Raw genomic sequence first — 6,815 nt, 5'->3', positions numbered from 1 at the left:
ACTTGTAACCGTAAGTTAAGTACTGCTCGTCCTTAACTTTTGAACGTGTAACTGTAAGTTAAGGACTGTCTGTCCTTAACTTTTGAACTTTAAACTCAAAGTTAAGGACTGGATGTCCTTAAGTTTTGAACTTGAAACAATAACTTAAGGACTGCACGTCCTTAAGTTTTGAACTTGAAACTATAAGTTAAGGACTGCCTGTCCTTAACTTTTGAAACTGAAACTCAAAGTTAAGGACAGAAAGTCCTTAAGTTTTGAACTTGAAACAATAACTTAAATACTGACTATCCTTGAGTTTTGAACTTGAAACTATAAGTTAAGGATTGTTTGTCCTTATCTTTTGAACCTGCATGTCAAATTTAAGGAATGCATGTCCTTAACTTTTAAACCTGCATGTCAAACTTAAAGACTCATGTCCTTAACTTTTAATCTTTGAACTCAAAAGAAACAAATACAAGGTAAGAAGAAAGAAATTACTGTACGTAATTGAGACATCTGCTCAAAAATTCAGAACTTGAAAATTTTGATGATGCAAAAGGAACTACGGTACGTATTGGTAAAAGGAATAGTAAAGCAAAATCAGAAGGATCTCATGATGGACCTGGTTATGTCCTAGTAATTGGGGTCACTAATAGACCTGATGCTATTGACCAAGCATGGAGGAGGCCGACCGTGAAATCGCCTTGGGTATTCCAGATGAAAATGCAACGCGAAAGAGAGGAAGAAAGGGTAAAATTGTCTTTTTTCTATTAGTAGTGGCTATTTTTGCTGAGCATTATAATTAGTGGATAAAAATTAAAGACACCCTTAATTAGTGGCTACTACACGCCATTTTTACCCTGAATAACTACTCAATGTGAGACTTCATAATGGGGTCGAACTTGTTCGCTCTTTAAATTTAAAGAATTAGCCTAAATAGCCGCTCATTCAACCGCTTAAACTACAATATCCGTTGAATGTATAATATATGCATAATTTATATATTATATGTGTATAATTATGTATAATCAAAATATATATAGATAATATAATTATATATATTATATATAACTATATATTATATAATAATAGATTATTATTATATATGTGGCTAGAGAAAAGTAAATAATGAATATGAACGACTATTTATGTAAAGATTCCTTTAAACTATCCGACTATATCTTTTGGTTTTGTCAGCCTTCATATTATCCAAAAAAAAATTGCAAGAATATGACACTTCTTGAGGTGATGTTTAACTTTTGACACACACTTGTCTTATGGGATCAAAATTTAAAAACATTGCGCATGGTACAAACAAGGGACAACACCTGTTAAAATTGAAGTTTTGTAATGGGGCAAGTTACCCCCGTTATAGCTGACTTGACCAGAAATAAAACAATCTAATCCCAATTCTTGAAGGGATTATTACACCAATAGTCCGTCAAATTCAATGTTTATTTTTTTAGTAGGTATACATAAATTATATATTGATTAGACAAATTATACACATATTACATATGAATTATACATCAGCCACCCATTTTTAATTTAAGCGGTTGTGTGGGTGCTATTTAGGTTAATTCTTCATTCTTAAATTGGAGATAATTAAGTCGAAAACACGATAACGAATCATTCTTCTATCTAAACCCACATCTAAATGGGTACATCACTCAAAATTCTCTTGTTCTTTTAAGACCATCTGATAAAATTGGAAGGAAATGGAGAAAAATTTAAGTTGTTCACGGACCTTATTATATTGCAAAAAAAAAAAAAAAGATAAATAAATAAATAAAAGAAAGATTGTGTTCTTTACCTATGACATCATTTTTTGGCAGAAATATGTTCAAGATAAAAGGGATTTTACATACCCAATTCTCGAATTCTGTTTAAAATGTTTGGTGTCCTCCTATACATTATGACAATGCCGTTAGATTACTATAAACAAATTCTCACATCACAGAATATACCAGAAATAGGAAAAACAGAGCTAAAAGTCGGCGAAGATGATGATTGCTAGGGGTGTTAATCAGGTTGGGCTGATTTTGGGCGGGGTTGGACAGAGTTAATAACCCGCCCAAAAGTAATTAAGGTTGTGATGGGTTGAGTTAAGTTGGACAAACATTTGGGTTATAGCCTAATATGCACAACTCATACCAAACTTTAATTAATACACATTATTTTCTTATATATTGTTTAATTATCAAATAATATTTTTTTTCTCGTGTTATGACTATATATAATATATCAAGCAAAAAAAAATTCAAAGATATTTTAGCAAAGTTACTCATGGATCAATTTGGGCTAAAAATAAGCTCAACTTTAATGGGTTGAAATAGGTTGGGTCAAGATGAACAGAGCTCCACAAATATAGCACGGTATAGCCACTTTTCGGTCTGAGCAATCAAAAATGTCAGCGTTTACCAAGTCAATCAAAAATAGCCACTATTTTGCTGCAATAGAGACCGGTCCAACATAATATACTGGAGTTCGGTGCACTTGTGTATGAACTCCAGCATATTATGCTGGACCGGTATACTTTGCTGGCTCCAGTATAATATACTGGAGACTGGAGCACCGGTGCTCCAAACTCCAGTATATTATACTGGACCAATATACTTGCTGGAACTCCAGTATATTATGCTAGAGTTCTAGTGTACTTATGTTGGAACTCCATCATATTATGCTGGAGTTTCCAGCATACTTATTCTGGAACTCCGGTATAATATGCTTATGCAGGAACTCCAGCATAATATACTGGAGTATTTTCCGGGTTTTGAACAGTGTTTTCGCTCAGATTTATCTTTATATAAAAAGTGACTAAATTTCGATTACTTTTGAAATTGGACTATTTTTGAACGACCAGTTATAAATTTGGCTATTTTTAAAATTTACTCCAAATGAGCGGGTCAGTGTCCAACCCAACTGGACGGATTGGGCGAGTCAAATAAATCTGCGCTAAAATTGCCACCCCTAGTTATTGCTATAATTCAAATAGTAATCTAAAAACGTGAACCTCTACTTCTTATAAAACACGTATAATAATTAAATCACATCAGTGTATAAATGGACTGATGTATTGTTTGTATTCAATTACGTTGATTCTTATTGTTAGATCATGTTCTGTGACATAAACTAATATACTATTTATAAATTATCGTTAGCCACTCAACGGGTTTAATAATTATAGATGGTAGGTTGAGATGTCATAAGTCTTCTTGTTAGAGTCTTTGTGAGCACATAATTACTATTGTATTGGAATTAATTCTATAGTCCCCTTTTCAGATTTTATTATTTATGAATTATCCTTCAACTCTTTTTTTTTTTATTTGCCACCTTAGCTAGATATTTTGGTTGAGAAACAATAATTTTGTGTTTTATTAAAACTAAACGAGAGCAGAAAAAGGTTATACTAAATGAGCAGTCTAAATAATCATGTTGATGTGGGTTGTAGTGGTTCAATAGCATAGTTGTTCAGTAGACATATTACAAGTTTCTAATTAATGGCTTTATTTTCAATTTCGTGGAAACAATCCCGTACAATAGACTCTTGTAATCTGACCCTTTTTCGAACCTCACGCATAACAGGAGCTTAGTGCAATAGATTGCCCTTTATTTTCAATTTTGACACTATGAACTAATTTTTATCTATGTATAATGAATATTCTTTCTTGAATTTTAATTGATTGAATGGGTCACTTTTCTTTTCGAATTGGTTAGACAAACTGAATGCTACATTAATTTGAACAACTTCAATATCAAGCATTTGGAAAGGTAACAATAATTTGGTAAGACGTCAAGCATTTGGAACAAGAATTGCAACAACTTTAATGCTTTTCTTTCATTTCTATTTGTTTCTTGGATCCTTTATACTTATTGGCAATTGTTTAATTAATGTTTATCAAATTAAGATGACTAAATACATGTAATTTAGTAGGTAAAAAGGAATATATTGGACGATTTCTTATAAATTTTCTTTAGTAACATGGTTTGCTAGCTAACTTTCTAATACACAAATTTAACTTCTTTTTAAGAAAATAGATGAGTTGAACAAAACCATACCAAACCAAATTTCTTATAATGGTTTGTCATTAATGATAGAATAAGAATATTGGAACTAATAACTTGATGAACATATAAATGTAATATATTTTTAAACAGACTAAACAAAAAAAAGTAAGATAAATAAATTAAAATGGATGGAGTGCTATGATTAAAAACGTGACATTCTCGAGTCAAGAAATATGGATTTGAATTATGATTCACATGTTTTTTTCTCAAATACTATATATAATTATAATTAATTATTTCTAGCGTGTTTCAGTTGATGAATTTGGAGTCAGTTAATGCATTCGCTGTTTTTCTTTTCTCCCTAAAATAAATATTTCACAGATCAAAGTGGATTTGCGACTCTGACGTTTATAATAGAGGAGGTTTACAGTTGAATTCATCAAATTGACTTGTATCATTTGCCTTATTAGGCAGGTTAAAAATAAGAATTTTTACATTCCTATACACTATATGAAACTATATTATTCTTCCTACTTAAGTTTTACTTTAATTACCTCTTATATACAAAATTACCAATTATGTATATTTTTAGGATTTAAGGATAATTAATTAATTCCTACAATCACTCCCCCCCCCCCCCCCCACAACGTTTCCTCTCTTTTATCTCACTCCCCCCACGTTTCTCTCTCCACATCCCACCCCCTCCCATGTAACTTGCAAAAGAGAGCATCGTCTCTCTCTATCTCTCAATCACTAATTTCAGTCATGTAAAGCAAAGGAAAAGAGAGCAGCAATTCCACCATTGACAGCCATTAAATAGCTTTGAAGCTTTGAATTCGAATTTGGGTTTTCAAAAATCATTATTTGTTTGGACCGAGTGTTGTTGCAAATAATTGGGAATAGTGGTTTGGATTTATATCTCAATTTTGAGGGTTTTTTGTGAAATTAGACTGATTTTGGCTGAATTTCAGATTGAAACTCGAAGAAGAGAAAGAAGAAGAAGAAGAGAGAAGAAGAAGAAGAAAGAAGAAGAAGAAGAAGAAGAAGAAAACATTATATACATTATATTTACGAAATTGTAGTAAAATTGTAGAAAAATTGTATTCTGTTATTTATATATTTTTCGTTTATTTATTTAACTATCGTATGAAAGTTGAACAACATTTTTAAAAATTATATTAAGTTGTATGATATTGTAGTTGTATATAACTGAGTAGAATAATGTATAAAAATTGTAGATAAGTTGTATAATATACAATTAGTTGTATGAAAAATTTTACGTTTTTTACTATGTATAAATCATATACAAATATACAAAGACATATTGTATAATTTGTAGTTAGTTGTATGTATTGTAATTGTATTTAACTGGGTAGAATAATGTGTGAAAGTTGTAGATAAGTTGTATACTATATGATTAGTTGTATGAAATTTGTTTTACTATGTATAAATCATATACAAAAGACATATTATATAAAATTTGTTATAAAAATTGTGTTTAAGTTGTATGATATTATAGCTGTATAAAAATTCTTCGTGTGTACTGTGTAGAGTAATGATGTCACTCCATAGAGAAATGTACTTCCCTTGCCGGAACATAAGTTCTGTGATTCACCATCCTCTGCTTTTAGACATGAGATGTTTGTATGAATCCTGTCGTTATATTTGTAGTTTCATGGATATTGTATTTTTTTGGATCTATTAAATCCCCTACATTCACTTATTTATTCTCACAGCAGTTGCTGCTAATAGGCTCATCCAAACGTGAAATGGTGAAAAATTATGCTGGAACTTTCCGTGTGTTGGAGTTCAAGCATAATATACTGGAAGTCCATACACAGGTGCAACAATCTCCAATATATTATGCTGGAACTTTTCATGTTGCAGTAAAATAGTGGTTATTTTTCAATGACTTTGCAAACGCTGGCTATTTTTCAATTTCTAGTCCGAAAACTGGCTAGCCCGTGCTATTTTAACCATTCTTATCCAAAATATTAAGAACCGGAGGGGTAGTTTGGTACGCGGACTAAATTATCCCGGGATTATAATCCCGGTACTAAGTTATACCACTTGAGATATGAGATAAAATAATCCCACGATTTGATAAGATGGCATAAGATGGGATAGGTGAGATAAGATGTGGGATTAAATTTATACCTTGTTTGGTTGGAGGTATGAATTTATCCATACCTCCAACCAAACAAGGTATAAATTTAATCCCAAATCTTACCCCACCTAATACCTCATAACAAACGACCACGTTTAGTATTAATGGGTTCAAACTCTGAGTATATAATCGTCTTTATAAGACAGTAGTTTATCTCTAAATATGGAAGATCTCAGTGTGAATCAAAATATAGTTGTACTCCAATACAAATACCAGACATATACTGGAAAACCAAAAACAAAATGAAACTTCCGAATTGCCATGTCAATTGCTTTCCCAAAAAGGTTGGGAATAGAAGTCATCTATATAGATATAGTAAAAGGAAACAAACAGACATATTATTATGATGTTTAGATAAAGTAAAGTGAGTATTATTTTGTTACCAAAAATTATTTAGATGCTTTTATGATACTTAGAAGAACTTGCATGACTTTTTCATTACAAAAGCTAATATAACGGCTTTAGTGCATCAAAAAAAAAATGAGTGATCATCCTTAAAGGTATCCCTTGCCAAAGATGATGTGACACTATAAAGTGTATGAATTATTGCTTCGGTGTATGCATCATATAATAAAGGAGTCAGAATTTCAATTAAGGAAATATAAATATATATCTATATCTATATATATATATATATATATATATATATATATATATATAT

This window comes from Nicotiana attenuata, unplaced genomic scaffold (genome assembly GCF_001879085.1).
Source record: "Nicotiana attenuata strain UT unplaced genomic scaffold, NIATTr2, whole genome shotgun sequence".
NCBI classification, from domain to species: Eukaryota; Viridiplantae; Streptophyta; class Magnoliopsida; order Solanales; family Solanaceae; genus Nicotiana; species Nicotiana attenuata.
The sequence above is the reverse complement of the archived record's forward strand: the minus strand, read 5'-3'. Positions refer to the sequence as shown.